The sequence below is a fragment of the Anopheles merus genome, chromosome 2R (genome assembly GCF_017562075.2).
Source record: "Anopheles merus strain MAF chromosome 2R, AmerM5.1, whole genome shotgun sequence".
Classification (NCBI taxonomy): Eukaryota; Metazoa; Arthropoda; class Insecta; order Diptera; family Culicidae; genus Anopheles; species Anopheles merus.
The window spans coordinates 4,401,193-4,422,336 of NC_054082.1; positions in this window are offsets into that span (position 1 = coordinate 4,401,193).

The following is a 21,144-nucleotide window of genomic DNA, read 5'->3' on the forward strand; positions in this document are numbered from 1 at the left end:
CATTCGTCCAACCGCTGGGACCGTCCCTGGGAGCAGTCACTTTCTGAGCTTGTTTCGATTTCGCTCTCCGTTTTCGCTTTCATTCATCGAAGACCGGTGCCAGGTCCGGTCCACACGGTCCGTCCTGGAGGTGATGCTACCAATTTAGCTTTTAATTTCTTGTCTACAAATTTCACGCGTTCCCGTGCCGTTCCGATGCGATCCGCCAGCGCTAGTTCCCGGGGCCGTCAGAAGTGCTCAAACAAGAGTGAAGATGATTAAGTCGTGGCACCGCTAATGAGATGAGCTTCAGACTGAGCATCGTGGCGAGCAAATTGAAGAAGACACGGAAGACATTGACCGCTGGAGATTACCAAGCGCAGCACACTCACCTAACGAACTGTTTGGCTCGCCGAGACCAAGTCTGGGCTCAAGGAGCGTGAATAAGAAAAAAAAAAACAGAAGGGGTACAGGTCATGCGATAATTTGCTCGCGAACCGATTAACGTCCGCTAACTCGTGCCAGCCCAAATCTGACAAATGAAACGCGGTTTTTTTACCGACCGTCCATCAAACCGACCGAAGGGATAATCGGTCCCACCCGGTACTATCTTCATCAGCGTCGTGCTTTGCTCCGTGCGCTGCCCTTATTTATGATCCTCCCTGGACTTAATCTTTGGGAACGAGTGCAACGAGAGTTACCTACTGCACGGCAGCAGAGAGGGAAGGAAACGGAGCTTTAAAGGTGACAAAAACCACACCACCCGTCCAAGAGATGTTAAACTAGAATAGCTCGTGTTTGATGATTATCATAAAGATGTTAATGACAACGCCGAAATTGACTGCCGTCTGCCGAAAACGACCTCAAACCTCACAATACTCGCAATAATCATAAACACGCTTCCACCGTGTCGGTGTCGTTTTGGAGTTTTGACTCATCAGCCACCGGGCCAGGGACAGTTTCGGCCCGCTCGAACTCGCAGCACTACTGTTCCGTCAAGCACCGTGTCAAGCACTTAACATGCCAACAACCCGTTTCAAGGGGCATAAAAAAGGGGCGATAAGCGAAGAAGAGCGTCGATATATGTATAGAAAAAAAAGGAAACTGGTGAACTGGCACACACATTAATGTGGAAAACTTTACCACTATTGCACCGCAAATTGAACGTGCAAAATCACTCTATCCACGCGCATTCCTATCAGCTACAAAATGAGAGTTTCTTTTTACTGCACATATTTCTAACACTCCCCCCCTCCCTTCCCAGCCGACTTCAAGTGGCTCTCCATCTCCAAACAGTGCACACTGCCAAAGGGTGCTTCATTATAACCCGTGCCGCTCCGGAGCTCTGAAGTGGCGCGGTGGTTCGCGCTCCAACACCGGCCCCGACTGTGCGTAATTAATTTGATTTTAAAATCATTTCGCCGCCGCCGCCGCCGCCCGCTCGCCTGGCGCAAAATGCAAATGGCCGACAGTTTAAGCGGTCGCTTCATGATCGTTGACGGGGGGGTTTAATTCATTGTCCGCAGGCCATTCACGCCATTTTTGCGCGCCAGGGAAAGCGCGCAAGCGAGAAGATCGCTGGATGGGTGGCGCTAGATCGGGTGATTTACTATCAATATTTAGTGCGCACGATAAAATGAGGCGATGAAGGGCTTTCTAGCCGCTCTTGTGTTTTACATTTAATGATACAAGTTTGTTATTTATTGAGTGACGCAGACACAGTGTGCTGCTCATTCGAGTTCTGCATTCGAGCAGGAGCTAGAAAAAGGGTATTTAGAGGAGCGCTTGGAAGAATGATACGCTTAGAAGATCACACAAGAGAGCAAATATTTATCGTTTGATGCAACATTTTTTTATTGAACTTGATATATCCACCACTCCTGAGCTTAATTTTAACATCAATGCTTTGGTGAACTCTCATTGTGCTCCTTTTCTCTTTTATTTTAATTTTCATAACATTCAATCTCTAATGTTTGCATTCAAAGAGACAAACAACACCCATCCCTAGAATGCACAGAAAGACAGGGGGAAAATAAAATAAACTCCCAACGATCAGAAAGACAGCAGGTGACGCTTCTGGAGCTTGCGGAATGCTTCAACTGATTTGCTTGTTTAATTAAAAGCGCCACAGCACTAGACAACCATACCATATTCCACAGCCTGCTGGGAAAGGGAACAACACACCTAAAGGACTGCTTCACTAATCAACGGCACAAAATTGGTTCGACGGCACTGGGTTTCAGCTCCTGTCGGATTTCCTTTTTTTCCATCCCTCGAACCGATCGGTTCATTTCCAGTTCGTCATAGAGAGAGGGAGAGAGAGAAAATTGAAAGAAATGAAGCAACAACAAGCACAACTCCCACAGAGACACACACAAAAAAGCGAAAACAGGTGGAATCCGTTCGAAGAGACAGCACAAAAAACTGGCGCCACCGAAGAAAGTGGAGTTTCAGTCTATTTTGTAGCGCTCCAGTCGGAAGAACACGTACACGGGACGGGCTCCCGCACCTCCCCTTCCCCTGTGTGTGTGTGTGTGTGAAAGAAATTGGCCATCGTAGAGCTCGGGCCATCGCATCCCCGAAAAGGCGACAGTTTGAAAATTGCTGCACTGCACCGGGAGCTCTCAGCAAAGCAAACGCTAAAGCAACGGGAAGCGAAGCGAACGACAGCGAAACTGTCAAACCAGGGCGACCAGCTAAAATCCGGCCAGTATGCGCGGAGAAAATCCACCATCCATCCATAGCACCTTTCAGCTCGGGCAGACAAGACAAGGCAGATTTGCCGTGCCGTTTTCCTTTCAACCGGATTTCCCCCAGACGGGAGCGGCCAGCCTTCCCGACTCAAGGTTGGGGAGCCTTCCCAGCCGCACGGGAAATATGAAGAAATTAAGGAACATAATAAATTTAATTAAACTATACAACGTCCATCTTGCACAACCCGAGCACCCGACGGCAGGGCGCATCTTTCGGAACACTGCCGACATTATATCCGTTTTCTATCGCTTCGCCATCCATCGAACCGCCTCGGCTCACGAAATCTCGACGACACTCTATTGCGCTTTCGTTGCGTTCGAGAGATCGACGAGAAAAAAAAAAAGAACAACCAGCTCCTACACTTCTTCTTCCCCCTTGCTTTCCCTCTTGGTTGGTCGGACAACGCGACGCTCTTAATTGAATACGGATGAAAGGAGCAACTTTTTCCCCGTGTCTTTGCTGCTGCTGCTGCTGCTGGCTTCCTTTTTCCGATCGTACCAAAGCACGAAGTATTGCCGTTCCGGTATTTCTCCAATAAATAAACTATCGTCAGCAGAAATGCTTCCCACTCTCTCGGTGTGTGTAGGCGAGCGCTTCGGCCCAGGTGAAGAAGGTGGTTTGGTTTGACAGGTGCGCGGAAGCGGTCCTCTTTTCCTATCATCATTTGTGAGAGGCTTTATTATAAGTTCCGCCACATTGGATCGTGTGCGCGACGCTATATAAAGGGCTGAAGATGAGAAGGGATCGGGTTTGGCCTGCTATATCCTGCACCTTCTCCGCTCCATGCGTAGCCATTTTGTTTCCGCACGAGTGCGGCAAGTGACTAAGAATTAAGACAGCCCGAAACTTTCCCTTCGGCCCTAGAAGCCCTAGTCCCGCATCGCTCATTACGGCTTGTGGCTTTGGTAAAGTTTTGCATTTTTCTCTCTCCTCTCTCTCTCTCTCTCTCTCTCTCTCTCTCTCTCTTTCTCTCTCTCTCTCTCTGTCTGTTCTTTTGTACCTTTCATGTTTTCGGTGCGTTTTGTTTCTTTAAGCCGAAAGCACAATAGCCACGAGCCCGGCACGGATCCTTCCCTAGCCGTAAGACAAGTTGCCGTAATTAAACCGATACTGCCGGCGCACCGATAGCGCGCGGCGGGCGACGAAGATAAACCCAGTCGCTGACACAATTAGGTTTCGTTTGGTTCGATCTACGACAGGGGGGGGGGGGGGGGTGGGAGGGTGAGTGGGAGTTTGCTTTCAAGAGAAACGGGGTGAGGTTGCATTGCTGCGACATCGAATCGCATCGGCCCGGGCCCGTGCTCCGATAATCCGATTTGGTCCGATTTTCGTGCGAAATGTGGGCAGGGAGCAAAGTCCTTATAAAGCTTTGGATGTTTCGTTTTGGTTTTTTTTTTTGTTTCGTTTGGAGTTGCAGTTTTGTGCACACCGCCTCCTGCCATCGCCAGCAAGGGATCGATAGCGAGGTACGTATTATGATAGTGTTGAAGTTTTAATCCCGGCAATGGTTGAGCAGCGTCCACCATTCCGCCCGGAAGCGTATTCTACCGGAGACGGGTTAATTAATTTGTGTGGATTAGTTTGTTGAATAAAACTGAGATGAAGCTGGAGGTGATGCACGGTACACTATGTAACTGACTGTGGGAGTTTTGAAGCGTTAATGATTTTGTTACACTTTTGCTCATTTTTCTGCTCAATGGTTGTTTATGCAAAACAAATCAGAGCTAAGTTTTTTGTAATTAGAATGAAAGAAAACTCTAAGAATTGGAAAGAGAAACTCAACAATCAAATTGGCTGTTAATTACATCGGCTGTAAGGTAACATTCGATGACCAAGTGACGTACTTCCAGTTCCTAGGCCAACTAGACCATCAGACGGAATTTTACTTTTAAATTTTTTAATTAATTTTACGGTGTTAATAAAAATTCACTGCTATTCCACACGACCCATTCAAAAAGGCCCATTCCGTGGCATAATTATACTTTTGTTTAATTAACTTCAAACAATCGACCTAAAGCATAGCCCTGCATTTTTACTTGGAATTCGTTTCATTTATACCATAGAATCTCTTCCAAAAATGCAGCAAAAATCTCATTTTCCTCTTCCTCACTTATCTACCCTATCATTGCGTTTGCTTTACTTCCCACACAGCCGAAACAATACCACCCATACACACTTCCTACGCACCGCAGCCGAAAGTTTCGAGCCCAAAAAAAAAAGGCCGAACAAAAGTACTCATTAAAACATTAAAATGAAGACACACAATCACCTCACCACGGTCGGGCACGGTCGATGGAATTACAGCCAAAAGCTCAGCTCACCTACAAACTCCGCACCCCCCGGGTTCTGGCCCTGCATCCCAAAAATGTGCATCCGGGGTTCATTGTGCATCCGGGAGCTTAATTTGCCGGAAATGTACAATAGACAATGGAGCTTTTTTGCCCATCGGCCACACCGGTTTTGGACGTTGCCGGGCCCATTGTCCCGACAGAGCCCGACAGCCAGATAGCTGTCGCTGCACCGACAACAAAAGGTGAATGCGTTTCCAACCATGCCTCAGTGTGTGTGTGTGCTTAAAGCAAACCATTAACACTGGTGTTGTAGCACACAGTGTCATTATGAGATTTATGATGCGGTTGCACCACACACTTGTGCATTGGTTTTGTGTCGGGTGCATGCGCCATCCCCTGTTGCTGCTTGCTGCAGTCCGGTGCAGGGCCGAATGGCCGGAACTTTGCCCGAACCGAAACCTATTATAACTTCTGGCAGTGTGCCGTGCCAAGCAAATGCCAGCTGCAACCATTTCCCATCAGTCCCAGCGCCTTTGCCCGGGGTTTAAGGCTGCCGGCGCTCACCACTTCGCCTTGCCACAGGCACCAACGTCAGAGCGTCTTGCCAGCTTGCCAAATCCATACAAATGGCCTTCCCCCCTCGAGTCGGAATAGTTTTGCAGAAAAGTTTTCTCCTCCCAGCTTTAGGACTCTAAGACACTAAGATCCGAAGCGCAAACGAAACTTTCTAATCACACCACTCTACGCAATCGACAAATTATCGATGAATTCCACACCGGTTAGTGGCACCCCGAACCGATCGGGCATTAATCGGGTGGGTGGATACATGAGAGGAAGGGGGGGGAGCCCGAGTTTCGGGCACAGCTGATGCAACCGGTCAGGCACATCATTATAGCGTCATTTGGAATTTATTATCCTTGCAGTGAAATTGGGGCGCTACGCTGCGTTCGCCGCAAGTTTGACTAACGACCCAACGTCCAACGGGTGCTGCTCTCGACCTCTCGAAGCTTCAACGACCCAACCAACCGCTCGCCCGCCCACTTGGGCTATTGATTTTGCTGCACCCTTGACCGGGACCGGATGCTCGAAAGGTCATCGTGGAACCTCATTACCGCCAGCTGTGTCGTGGTGTCCATTTATTGCTCCCCTTTTATTTTATGGTTGATTTTTCTGTGCTTCTCGGGGAGAGCGGTTTTTTTTTGTTTTTTTCGTTGTTGTCAGTCGCTGCTGTAGCAGCTTGCTCTCGGAGCGGAATATCCCACCCGAGGCCACCGTTTTTGGGGGGTTTTGCCTGGTTTGACTCGGAAAGGATCGGCATTTTTATGTCACCCATTTGCTGTGGCGCAGCTCGCACCACACCAACGCCACAACCAACCATCACCATTTTGCCAGCAGTTGATTTGTCACGATACCGGAAACGAATCCCTGCAACCCAACCCGTGCCTCTGTTCCTCGGTGTGTTTCTGCTCTCTTTTCCCCTTTTACCCGTGGCTGTTCAATAACAACGGTTGGAGCAGGGCGAGGGGGACAAAAAAAAACAAACAGGCGATGGTTTGAGCGAGGAAACACCCCGCAAACGAGCTGATTTATTTTCATCATATTTTTCCTCGATGTCTCTTTTACCAGTGCGAGCGAACGGGATTTACTGTCACAATCGGTCACCACAACACGGTGGCGCTGAAACCGCTGAAGGGTAGCGTGCCCGAGACGATCCGAAACAGTCGTGAACAGTCGTCAGCGGTGTGGTTGGGGGGAAGAATTTTCTTTTTTTTTTGTATAATGGCCACACCACAAAAAGGCCGCATTTGAGAGGCAGGTCACGTGGAACCCATTCGGTGTCATCTTGCGATAAGGATATGTGATTTATGTCGGGGGGCGCGAATTTGCTGTCCCACGCACCGTGGACGTGACACAGCGGCACCGCATCTTGGGGCACCAGACACCATCCTCGACATCCTTCGGCGAAGAAGGGTCAACTATTGACTTGTCCATTATTTGATCGTGTTACGATTATGGTCAAACAGGCGGCCCTGCTAATATGCCCAACGCTACCGTGTGCGTGACGCTTTGAATGCATGGGAACGATAATTGTTTGTTTATGTGATTTTCGAGGGAATAAAAAGGCATTCCCAACGATGAAATGGAGCCTTCCCCAGTGGTCTAGAATACTTCAAACAATAAGCTCCGGTTTCGGCAGTGCGGAATACAGCAAACACTGCTCCACGCATGCCGAATGCACAAATCCTCCAAGCATCCTCAATTAAATTGCAGCTCACAGACACAAAGATCTCATGAAATTGGAGGTACGGGTACTGCTAGTTCAAGAAAAATAATTGCTCCAAAGCTTCTGCCCAAAACCCGCTTCTTCATGCAAAAGCACACACACACACACACACACACACACAGAGAGGTACTTGGTACTCTCATCACAACCGAAAGATCCGGAAGGGTTTATCAGTATCACAGTTACATCTTTGCCTTCTTAACAGAATTAATGTCAGTTTCAATCGGTCATACGGCCGATTGCTCGGACTGTAGCATGACGCTTCCTCCCTCTTCTACCTTTCACCCCCTTCCCCCTCCCCTCCTCTGCCTGCACTGTAAATGCTTTGTTTGATTTTCGTCCAACTGCCCGGCAGACCCGGACTGGACCCGGGAATGGACGAAGAAATCACGATAATTGTTTTAGCAAATTTCGTCCCCTGCCTGAACATCCTGCCCCATGCTCAGCTCAGCAGCAAAGGACAGCATCGTCGTGCTACCGTCCAACGCGTACAATGGGTGTACGGGTTTTGTGCAAACCCCGACGGACGTGTGCGTTTCATGGGGCAGAAGAACAAGACCACAACGGGCAACAACCCCCGGCACCCGTCCCGGCCAGTGCCAGTGCCTAATGAAATGCTACAGCATTCTGCACTAAATGAATGCAACGGTTTGGGCCAAAAGACTCTTGGCCCATATCGAGCCCGTACCCAAACGCGTTCGATGGTTCGGAATGGTCTGGACTCGTCGTCGTCGTAGGAGCTCCAGCAGCAGTAGCAAACCATTCCAGCGGCCAGTCGCACTGACTTTGGACTGCATTTGCATTTGTTTACAGCACATCCTTACACTCGGGTGGGGATGGGATGGTGCATCACGCAACGCTTGCACTTGTACGATACGGCAAATGGTGGTGGTTCTTCCATCCAAAGAATGTCCAAACCCCATACGCTCTGCCTGTGTGTATGTGTGTGTGTCTGAGCTTTCGAGGCTGTTTGTTTGTCGGTAGATCGGTGCAAATTGATATATTTTACGCAAATGAATCCGAAGGGGGAAGAGTTTGCTTGTAAATTTAGAGACTGCAATCCTTTCTCTGCCTCTGAGGGGAGTCTCTTTTCGAGCTGCAGAAGAAGAAGCGATCGTTTTTCCCGTTTACCCATATATGGCGGGGGTATCAGGTGTAAAGTAGTCAATAGTGCACTTTGCAGCAGGGGCACAGAACCGATGGGCTCTTTCGATGGTAGCTGTATGGATCTTTTTTCTTCATTCGATTGACCACACCACACCGGCGGATGGGTGGGAATGGTGATGCGTTTTATTACACTTGCTCGACACTACGAGACAGTTTACATTACACCCCTGCCCAGAAGCACTTACGAGAGCAGCAGCAAATGAAACACACACTTTTAGCATCGATTTCGTACAGCTCAACTCATCAAAACCGTATTTTGCCAGCGACACACTCCAGCCACTCAAGTCGGCAAAGTTGGCAAAGGTACACACATGTACGCCCTGCTGCTCCGCTACCACAACCAACACCAAGACGCTAATTTATTTTCGCTACTTCGCCTCCGGCCACAAGACTTGCTGCGACGAGTTTCGTCGATCACCTGTGCCGGGTGGCCATAAATCTTACTCCGCGAGACCTCCAAGCTCACCACGGAGGTCTCGTGCCCGCGCAACACCCGAAACGGACCCCTAACCCCTAACCGCCTGATGGATTGCCGGTCCCGCCCATACATCCGCAAACGCAAAAGATAAATAAATAAATTGGAAAAGAAGTGATTATTTGTTTTTAATTTTCTGCGTTTTAATTACCTGCGCTGCGTTCCGTGAAGGCGGTGTGCGTACTACGCTGCTGCTGCTGTCAGCACTTCCTGTGCTGATTGCTTCTCGGCGGTGTCCCTGGCATGACACGGGGGAAGCGAAGGGAAGAGACAGAAGCATCCGGTAACCCGTTGCGTGGGTTGCTTAATTGTTCAACGCAAACGTCAACAGCGCGCCCCTGGAATCAATTTCACCTCCACGGTAAGTGGAAAAAGTTTGCAATTTATCAACAAAAATACGTTGCACAAGTTGAAGCAAAAACAATACAAACATTCACATTTGGGAGGAGTTTTTGGAGTTTTCGAGAGGTAATTTAAAATAACATTCGGCTTGTGATGTCCGCTGGGTAATGGCAACGGCCTGGGACCACCTTCGGTGAGAGTGGAGCACATATATGTATGTGTCTCCTTAGGGTGATGACTTCAGTCATCAGAAAGCTCTTCACATCTCTCTCAGGTGTGAGGTCAGATTACTTGTTCTGCATGGATGGATCTGATGTTGTGAAATGTTTTATGTTTTGCATTTTACTGGAGAAGCATTTGGCAAGTGGCTGTGACTGTGAGTATCGTATTTCCTGTTTGAAGAAGAAATTCTACAATGAAGGGTACGAAGTGCGTCAAACTTATCATTATTCCATGGTCCTGGAGGATTTGCCCATCTCAAAGATCAGACCATCAACAACATTACCTAGAATATATGCAATACGGTACATCGAAGACCCATTAACCCAGCATGAAATGGATACTCTTTGCAGAGCGTTTCTACACCAACATCAATTGAATCGTGATGTGTCAGTCAGAATAAAGTTTACCTTCCTTTCCACTTGAAGAACGCATCGCAAAACGTTGACTTTCACTCCAACAGCCATTCACTCAACTTCCTTTGTAGAGTTGCTGAACTACTCCCTTCTATCACAGCACAGTTCAGGTAGTACTTTGCATCACACACACACTGCATACTGCACACTGCATTCGGACGCATCCGTCGCATCCTTATTTGACTTTAAAATTTATTTCCATCACATGGGAAACCATTTGCGCATCTTGGGGCTTGTGGAGGACAGAGTGGACAGGAGGACCCACAAGCTGGTCACTAGCAGTAGTGTCCTGGGTGCTTTTTTCGTGTCTGTGTGTGCGTTCTAGAAAAGAAACCAAAGGTCGTCATTTGGGCAGTGTCGCGAAACGGTGCCATTACGGTCCCTAGCAGCCCAACGAAGAAGAAACAGGGCCAGAGAATGGTAAAGAATGGTGAGTTACCGCTCCTCGGCACCACAAAAAAGCACATCAACGCACCACACACACAAAAAACGGCCATCCACCAGCCAGCACTGCACACGGGGCATTACACATGCAGACGGAAAATGCATGTGACGGAGTAAGTACAAAAGCTTCTAACTGGATTTATGCAGAGCAGAACTATGCAGCCATGAATCTTGCTGCTTTGCTGCTGCCCTTGCTGCTATCGTCGGTGTCCCAGGGGGGGGAAGAGGCCTTCGCTTTACTGATCTTACACAAGTTTGTAGGATTTTAATCCCCCCCCCCCGTTTTTTTTGTTCCCGTGTGTTTCGTTTGTTTGCATTTCCCCCGATGCCCGGATCTTCCCGGGCGTCGCTGGCGCACCCATTCGGATCTTGCATTCCGGTAAAATTCCGCCCTGTTTTTTTTGCCTTCAATTCTTCGTTCCCCGAGCCATTTCACTGTCCGGAACTCGGGAACCTCGGGCTTACCGGGAGTTGCTGGAGTGTGTGTGTGTGTGTATGTGCAGAGTGCATTAAATCTTTTCGCTTTTAATTCCCGCGCCAGAAGGGGTCGACGCGGGTTTGCTGACTTGGGTGACTTTTGGACCCACCGTACACACTTGGACTCTTCAATCTGCTTGATGCCATTATGCGGTATACTTGTGCGCGACGATGGGACCCTCTCTCTCTCTCTCTGATGTGTTGTCGCTGGATTGTTTCTGACAGACGGACGGCACATGCTGAGTGTGTGTGTTTGTGTGGGGACGTGGGCACTACCCGACTTCCTTTCGTGTGGGTTTGCCAGGGTTTTTTTTTTTTTTTTGGTGTGTGGCAGTTGCATTGCTGGAGCTGTTTCACGAGTACCAGCACCACAATCAGATTTACATTTTAGCATTTAGCAGTGAGATTTTTTACCCCACTGGTTTATCCACCCTATTAACGTTGTGCAGTAGACTTTGCCGTTGAGCACCATTTGCGATAGACCGACGTGCGACCAAATGTGAAAGGACTTCGGGGGATTTACTTATCTGATTTGAGTTTGTTTCCTTTGCGTTTGCGAATCCCACACGCTTCAGTGTGATTGGGAGGTAGAAATGTGAGGAGATTCTACTCAGTTTTTAACATATTTACACAATTCCGGTATATTTTGCATCAATCGTTATTAGTTTTACAGATAAACATTTAATTTCTATTCAATCTTCTGCATAATTTTGCCAATTTTCTCTTCCAACAATATTCGCCTTTTTCACTTCAACGGACCTTCAATTACATACCTTCGATGCTCAGTGAAAAAAACAACCATCAAACAACCCCACACAGTACACAGAAACACCCACAATTACATATGAAACAACAGAGAAAAGCTGCTTACCACTGGTTTCCGTGCGGCTTTTCCGGGTCGTGTGTGTGCTCGCGCGCTCGCGGTCTTGTAGGTAGTTTTGGTATACCTTTCATGCAGCTCATTAAACTTTCTGAAAATTCATTATAACTTTGCCGCAGGCGTAGCTCAATTTCATCGCGCATCTTACAGCAGCTTCCGTTGCGAGCGTTCTTTCTTTGCCATCGGGTTGTCTCTATCGCATGTGGGAAGGTGTGTGAGTGTGCTTCTGCGGAAACTAAAAGCCACGAAGGTGCTGAAGCCCGCCCCGGTAGTAGCCCCTAGGGCTCACGATTGCTCCCAGTGCGAAAAGAACTATTCCCGCTTGGTACAGCAGTCCTCCCAGAGCCAGTAAGAGGGCTGGTATTAACTTAAAAGTCGGTAGCGAAACTTCCTCTAAAGCATTGGCGAAACTCAAATCTGGCGTTGGCATTGGCAGGTTACGTTGAATAGGGCTTTTTTTTTCTTTTACTTTCAAAGGAGTTATCGTTTGTGTCGTTGTGTCGAGCAGACGCAGGGTACGAAATAAGCAGGAAGTAAGTCTGTGCTTTCCAGGAACTAATTTTACTTGAAAGCGAACGAAACGGCTCTCAAACAAAAGCTACAGACACAAAAAACCCTCCTTCTCATTACAATTGCGTCACATAATCTCTTATTATTGCGCCGAACAACATGCTCTTTTTTGGTGTCCCACAAAAACGATACCATTAAAAACAATCACACCCAACACCTCGTTAGTGAGCATCAAACGGTGCTCTAACGGCGGACGGAAGAAAACACCGTTCAAACTCATTCCCATCATGTCTGCCATTAGACGTAAACTGTTGCCTACGCACCGGGCGCAACACTTGTTCCCGCACAAATGGTCGATTTGTTTTGGGGTTAATCAAATTATAGACACAATGAATCGGCGACCGACCACCACAACGCACAAACGTTGCAAACGGTGGTGACGCCCCGGCATGGACCGATGTTTTTTTTTTTTTTTGCTCCCGCGCTCGATACATCCTTTCCCATCCAGCATGATAAATGAGTTTTAGAAAAGTTTTACCCCGCAAACGCGGTGGCCCCCGGGAAGGCTTCATCAGCAGCCGGTGTGTGTGTGAGAAGGGCAATAAATAAATTTGTAAGCGGTTCCACTAAGCTTCACTTCACTAGTCGACTTACGAGTGTAGGATGAGCGAATAGCTACTCGAAAACGCCCGCACCGACAAACAACCGTGAAGCGGTTGAGAAGCGGGCTGCGGGCCCAGCAACAACAACAACAACCTTCCCCGCCGTTCGACAACAAAGCACAAAAAAGTATCGATTATTTATGTGATAGTGAGCAAATTTATTGGGATGTGTTTTCCGTTGATTTTTGTCTTTTTGTCTGTTGTGCGGAGCCGGTCCATATCTCACCCGGTCCAGGTTGAGCGGCTGCCTGTTGAGGGTCTGAGCGCGAGCGCACGAGAGAGAGAGAGAGAGAGAGAGAGCGTGAGAAGAGGAGAAGCGGCCGGCAATAAATCCTGCCGGCAAAGATCCCGACAACGACTGAAACAATCATCGGAAAGAAGTGCCATAAATTGCGGCCGAACCCGACAGACAGTGCACGCGCGCAACCAACTGGCGGAAAACCCCGAAAACCCAAAGCATCGGAAGCGCGAGATGATCTCTCTCCGGTGTGCGCCCGGGCGATCGGCGGAAATTGATGGTTTTGGCGTTTTAGGAGAAACGCATCCAACGCAACCCGCAATCGACCGTAATCGCAACACAAACTGATGCTGAGGGGCTTTTGGAACAGTGCAATAATTGCATTTCCATCTCCGTTTCAAAAGGTGATTTGTGATAGAAAAGTGTCTTCAAAGCAGAACGCAATGCCACATAGATGGCGCTGTACAAAAAAGCGTCCAGAAGGAGAATTCTTATTGCGCGTTCAACCGAGGCTTAATGGAACATAAAGGTACACATCACAAACAATCAATCTTGAACGAAAACTGGGCTCACATATCAACACATCCCTTGCAGAGTCCTTGTAATCAAGGCAAGAGTAAGAATTTTAATTACATATCGCACCTACTCTGGTAATAGATTTCCAAATATACCACATTTTATTCCACTCCAATCAATGCACACACTTTCCCCTCCGACACTCCTCTAGCGGGGTTTTGCTTTTGTTTCATTATCTGCCAAGCTGCATCCTTTCATCCTGCTCGAGTGCACTTACGCAGCCCACTCGACCGATTGTTCGATCACAATCGCATACTGTCGCCTGCGGGAAAGTGGGCATACACGTGCCATCGACACCCACAACCCCCCATCTGTCTGACCCTCGGTGCTCGGTGGGGTCACATCTCACAAATGCTGAAATGCTCCCGTTTTTCATTAAATACATCTCTGGAGGGCGTTTTGCCATGGAACGACCCTGACGGACGGACAACACATCTGGACAGTGATTGATTACTGTGCATCGGCCCCACATTCGTACACACACATCCATACACCCAGGGAACGCTGCACTTTACACCTCGAATGCTATTACTTGCAGTTTAATTTATAAAATAGATTCACAGATCAAACGGATGCAGCACGCTTTGGTGGCAAATTGGATCCGAATAGGCCGTGGCTGTTTCCATTCTGCACCACAACACACGCATGCTGTGGAACAATCCTATCGTACAGTGCTGATCTTACGCCAGCCAACGGATTGAAGATTGTGCGTGTAAGATAGGAACATTCTTTGCGGTCAGATACAGTGATGCTGTTGCTTTTTGTACTCTCTTGCAAGGAACTTCCTTGTACAAGCGATAAAACAAAGGCTTTTTCCTCTTAAAGCTCTCTTCCTATTGATTTCCGACGAAGCGATTGATTGACTTTAAGTTTTGCTATAACTCCTCAAAACAGGATTCAACTACAGCACACTCCCAAAGTCCTTTTATACACTAAAAAGCCGTCTCTAAACCACTCCCTGGTTTGCAGCTGCACTGCCGGTTCATACCCGCGACAGAAGCACCAAAAACGAAGCCACCTCCCCTCCATTACACTTACCGCGATAAAGTTTACTTATCGATTTTCAATCGGATTAAGTCCACCCAAGAGCAGATCGGTGGATTATTTGCTCGCCCAGGACACGGATAAAGCGCTGCTCCTTCAACGGATCATCAAAACCCGGAGCGAAAAATCAACCCAACCACAGGAAATACAAACACGTCGCGTGTTCTGGCCCGTGTGTTGGCCTGGGACACAGCTGGGACCGCGCGGGCTGGACGGGCGCGCTGTTGACAGATGCGCTCGTAAATGTAACAACAATGTTTACTCAAGAGCTTGTCCCCAGAATCTCGCCCGCCTGTCTCTTGCCGTTCTCGACGGTCCTGTGCTTGCCATCGTCGTCGTCGTCGTCGTCCTCGCCATCATCGTCATTAATGTCAGCCATCGTCCGTCCACCGCCAGCGTCATTGCAGGCTCATCATTGGCACCGTTTGCGTACATTTATTGGCACGTGAGCGTCCTGTTGTGCTGTGTCGCGTCACTCGTCCCGCCACCAACAACCAACGGCAGTGGCTGTCTGACCATAATCCTTCGCCACTGAGTGGTTTACTTACCTTTCGAACTCCGCTGGGAGGAGAAGGAGAAGGTGGAAGCATCTCCTGCTCAAACACACACACACACACACGCTCACAGCCTTTCCATTGGATCCAGCGATCTAGACGACCATCGTCCAACCGGGTTCGTTCCGAGACGTTCTTGCTTCGATAATCTTACCACCGACCGACACTTACGGTTCCGGTTCGATGGTACCAACACGAGCGTACATTATCGTGTGCCATTTTCCGTTCCTACCTCCACCTGGTGCCGCCTGTTCGGTGGTCCTGTCGCATTCAGAACTTCGTCAACCACACAGCTCCACAGCACCGGAAGTTGGCCACTGGACGCCACTGTCCGTCCAGTGGGGGAGACACGACCAATCGAAATAAAGGTGTACAAACCCAACCCCAAACCTCTGCACTGATACATCGTCCTGCCCACGATTGCGCATCAAAAACGAAGCCCAAGCAAGCGTATCAGTTTTCCGGTTTATTTCCCTCGCCCGGTTGGGCTGTGCATGTCGTGTGAGCTGTGTGCCAGCATCATCGTTCCATTCGTACGTACCCGTACGAGACCCCCCCAAGGATTGCACATGCACTGAGGATGGATGACGAGGGGAAAGGGGGAGCGAAGAGCAGAGTGACCCGTAATCCGGTGACGTATGGGAATATAATGTAAACAGATGAAAACTACAACCGAAGATTAGGTTTTGCTCCAACACCGAGAGACACACCGAGCAACGCTGGACGAGTCTCCCGGCCCAAGGGGAAAGGGGGAGTGGAAAAGCAGGAAATATTGGTCGTAAATAAATTTGAGGAAATCATTAAGTAATGGAGCGCTTTCGGTATGAAAATTGAAACTGGACACTGAACAGGAGACAAGCACGGTCAGGTCGGGTCGTTTTGGGAATTAGAGGTGGGAGCTCGGAATCGGACCTACTCGATTCCGATTCCGTGTTCGGAATCAACTCCGAAGCCGATTCCGATGCTAGAATCGATTCCGATTCCGGAGTCGATTCCGGAGCCGATTCCGGAGTTGGTTTCGGAGCCGATTGTGGAGTTGAATCCGGAGCTGATTCCGGAGCCGACACTGGAATCGATTCCGGAATTGACTCCGGAATCGATTCCAGGATTGGAATCGGCTCCGGAGTTGACTCCGGAATCGATTCCAGGATCGGAATCGGCTTCGTAATCAGAACTTGACTCCAGAAATGGAATGGTTTGAATTGAAATAAGAAGTGTGGGAAGCGAAATAAGCCCGCGAATTTCCATGTGAATAGATCAGTTACAAGTAAATTTTGATTGTTTGTCGTTATCAACACATAGCATCATTGACTCAAACGCCTATTCCTATGAAGATGCCCAAACCGACTCCGTTTCGAAGCCAATTCTGATTTCGGAGTCTATTCCGATGTTGGAACCGATTTTGATTCCGGATCTAATTCCGGAACCGATTCCGATTCCGGAGCTGATTCTGATTCCGGAGCCGATTCCGGAACCAATTCCGGATTCAATTCCGATTCCGGAACTAATTCCGGAGCCGATTCCGGAACCTATTTCGGAGCCGATTCCGGAACAAATTCCGGAGCCGATTCCGAAATTGGTTCCGGAATCGATTCTGGAAACTGATTCCGGACTTACTATCCGGAATCGATTCCAGAAAATTTCGGAGCTAGCCGGAATCGATTCCGACGAAATCTTCATTTTCCCCATCACTATTGGGAATCCTTTTCGAAGCGTTCAGGAGGCGGACGCGGAAATGGTGTTAGATGGGGTAGAAAATTGTCTTCGATTCACTCTCACCACCACTCTCGGTGTGCGTGTGTGAGTGTGTGTGTGACCATTTATTTTGTTTGATTTATGACCCCCTCGCCTCGTGCCTTCCCCCGGGGGAGATTAACGCAGCTAGAGAGATTTTAATGTCACTCCACGCGGCGTTCGATGGAGATAGAGACAACAACGGTGTTGCTTTTATTTTCCGACACGCGTTTACACCTCGCTGAATGGTGCGGGATTTGCAGCAATTAATTTATTTGTTTTTGCTCACTAAAATATTAATATTAACAGCACATAAATGGCACACTGGCAAACAGCGAGCATGTGTCAGTCGCTCACCACACGAGGTGAGCAAACCAAACAGACAGATCTTCCAGCTTCCTCACACACACATAGCAACCCTTGCCTTTTGCCCAAAAGCTTTCGTTTCCCGTGGAAATGCATGCAAAGTGTCATGGGTGGCTGTGTGTGAGTAAGACGATGTTGATGCGCTCCGAAGCAAACGGGCGCCTCCTTTTCCGCGAGTGACGTTGCTGGGTGCTGCCGTCAATTCGATTTGACATCTTTCTAACCATCCCCGGATGTAGCGGGCTTCCCTTTCCTTCTCCCCCTTCCCCCATTGGGTTAACTTTCATCCTCTCCATTTGCACAACCAGCGACAGCCCATCCTTCGTCCTGCTACCGGCAGCGGCACCACCAACAGCACTGCACCCCACCTAAGCCCTAAGAGGGCTTCGTAATTCTTGGTAAACTAATGAGAAACCGATGGTTTTGCCAGCCAAGGAGTACGGGAGGCCCCGGACGCAAAAGGGGACAGAGCAGGGCGGATCGACACGTGAAATTATTTGCCTTGCGCCGGGGATCGACGACACTGTGCAGCCCGCGCCTGCGTTGGCATTGCGTTGGGGGGTTTTGGCACAGCGCTCGCGACCAGTGGACGTTTGATGTGGCAAAACGAAGGTGCATCGTTGATGAAGGCAGGTGGATGATGTGGCAAGACCGACCGGGACCGTCAAGCCTGTGTGTGTAATAATTTCACCATCCACTGCATTATTCAACATTGACCTGACACTGCGACGTGGTTACAGAGACCTGGCTACATGCGACCAGGACAGCATGCCAAAGCTCGCTGTATGCGGTGGTGCTGCAGAATGTTTGCATAACTGTCACCAAAGCGTCTCTTCACTTTGGTTATTTCGCTGGCAAATAAGCTCCCTCGTTGTGTGTTCGCTTTGGCTTAAGCGTACCGTGTCGGCTGCAACTGATGTAAAATTCAACATTCAATGTACCTCACTGTCCCACAAATCAGTTTGTCCTCAATGTCTACCAATCTATACATTCCATCGGTTTGGCTTGGCAAGTGACGGATTCTTCGACACAGAATGAGTGACAATAGTGAGCGAAACACTGCAAGGTCCTCGAAAATAGTAATTCCCTTCACCTGGAGGCCACCTCCAGCTAGCTTACATTGTCAATCTAGTATGCTTTGTTAACCACATGCCCAAGAGTTGTGTGACAGTGTCAATCAGAAACCATTCTTCACAGACATTCTTCAACGGACAGCTCTTCCGTAGAAAATTGCTTCCCTGTGCTGCAGCAATTAGCTTTTTGAGTCACTATTTCTCGAAAGCTCAATCCGACACTCCAATAAAGCCAATCATTTAATTGCCAAGAAGCCGTTTTCGCTCGATGTTGCCATCGCTTTCGTCACTCTTCTTGTGTGCGTGAGGTTGTTTCCCCTTCCCGAAGACAGACTCTTCCTATTCCGATTCCGATTCATTAACTTTCATTATTCCGATCTGGCCGCACAGCCAGCCAACGGCCAGCATATCGGGCATAACTTTTCATGCCTGCACCAATGAACTACAGAAAGCTCCACACCCACACTAAACCGGGAGGTTGATCGTAAATCGCTCCAAGTCATAATTTTCCCACCGACTGCATCCTAGCACCGTGTTCTGCGCGAGGTAACCCCGAGGCCCTCCCTTCGCATTTGACTTCCGGTCACCGCAGCCGAAAGCCGGCGTACAAGTGTAGCTTTAATTAGCAATAAGGAACCTCCTTGCGGAGTAGTGGGGGATGGTCCGCTTCCTGGTCCACTAGGGCACTCGCTCGATCGCGCCAGGCACACGAATGTTGGCCCTCTGTGTGTGTGTGTGTGTGTGTATCCGTAATGTAAATTTACTTACTTCCACCGGTTGATTTCTTATCGATAGAGAGGGCGTTATCGTTCATTAGACGAGATTTATAGCGCTCGGGCTGGTAAATCAACGAGGCAAACATGAACAACGAAGCACACAAACACTTCACCGAAGCGCACGCCCACATCTCATCCATCCTTGCCGACACACACGCACACACAGACCGGGTTGGTCTGTCTGTAAGGAGGTCACTTACAAGCTTCCTTGCACGCAAAGCATCAACAACCATCGCGTTCGAGGGGGTAGGGGAGGGGAGGAGAGGGTCCTAGTCCTCGCTAGCACCACCGCCAGCCAGCAGTACGCGACGGACGGCGTGGCAATTGCATGCCCGGATTTAATTTCCATCGAATGTTTGATCAATTTGTGGGCACCGGGATCCTGGCGAACGGCGAACGAGCGAACAAGCCAGGCGAAACAGTCGGCCGGATCCTTGCAACGTGTTCCGTTCATATACACACACACACACTCTCTCTCTCGTTGCAGTAGATGTGGCCCTGATTTATGTGTATCGATTAATTTGTGCAACGCACTGCACACACACACACACACACACACACATATACATGGTGCAGCCTGCCTTGCGTAGTCAATTATCGATGATTTACATGTCAATAAGCGTAATCAAGGCTGATTGCAAAACGAGCACCCTCTCTAGACCTCACTCTCAGCCAGGGTGTACACGTGGTGAGTGTCAGTAGTATGTAGTAGTAGTAGTAGTAGTAGAAGTAGTAGCGCTGGGCTCTCCCATCAATCATCCCAGCTACCAGGTTTGCGTTTACAGCGCGTACAAACTAAGGCCTGCGAACAGCAAACGCAAACAGCACTTGCTTGCGCGTTTCATCACTGCGCGGGACTGGGCGGGGCAAAGCTTAAAAATAACTCGCCCGCCCGTCCCCAAAGATGTGGCTCAGCGATCGACGGGGCGAAATTTGATTGTCCCTTATAATTAGCTTTCGAGCGAAAGCGAAGAAAGCCCAAACAGAAGCGTTGCTGGTTGCTCACCTTTTTTCCTCCTCCTGCTGCTGCGTTGGTGCCCCCGGGGTCGGTTCTGTGTCCACGCACGCACACAGATTTTCCACGCAGCATCTTCGACCGGCTCGGTTCCGTTGTCTTGTCTTCTGGTCGTCGTCGGGCCGAGCAAATTTCATTACGAGGCTAGTAAAACACAATCGAATGTGCACCCCAAAGGGGTCTGACCCACGGGGCCCGACCCGACCGAGCTGAGTTCGAGCATGGTCGAAAATGAAAGATATTTGATTATCGTTGATAATATTTAGTTCATGCTTCTCTCTCTCTCTCTTTCCTGCAACCCGGTTTGCCCAGTTTTCCAGGTGCAGCATTCCTCAATAGAGAGAAAGAGAGAAAGAGAAGGGAATGCCCCTTGTGTTCGGTCGAATTCAATTACTCGACGCAACAAACAAGCTACTTAAACTTAAACCTGGTCCCCTTTCTTGCTGCTGCTGCTGCTGCTGCTGCTGCTTGTGCTGCAGTGCAACGGAATTTTCGACGGAGCAGCTTGAACGAGGCACCCGAATGTCCTTGGGAAATCATTGGTCATGGGGTCCGAAAGCGTAATCGGTTTCAATTTCAGGTATCTAATAGCGACCGATGAAACATTCCCAATAACTTGCCATCATCATGCTGCAACCACCAGCAACAGACGGACGCGGGACGGTTTCGAGTAAGGGCGTGGGCAACGTTTTTGGTCGTGCAAGAGAAACACATTCCATTCCAAACAAAAGCGTGCAATGTGCGGTAGCAAAGAAATCATCCTTCCTTTCGGAGCGCGCTCCTTAGAGAGATAAGCTTCGAATCGCTTCTTCGCCTCTTTGCTCACAAGCGCCCTTTACAGATGGAATTGCCTTTATGAGGTTTCATA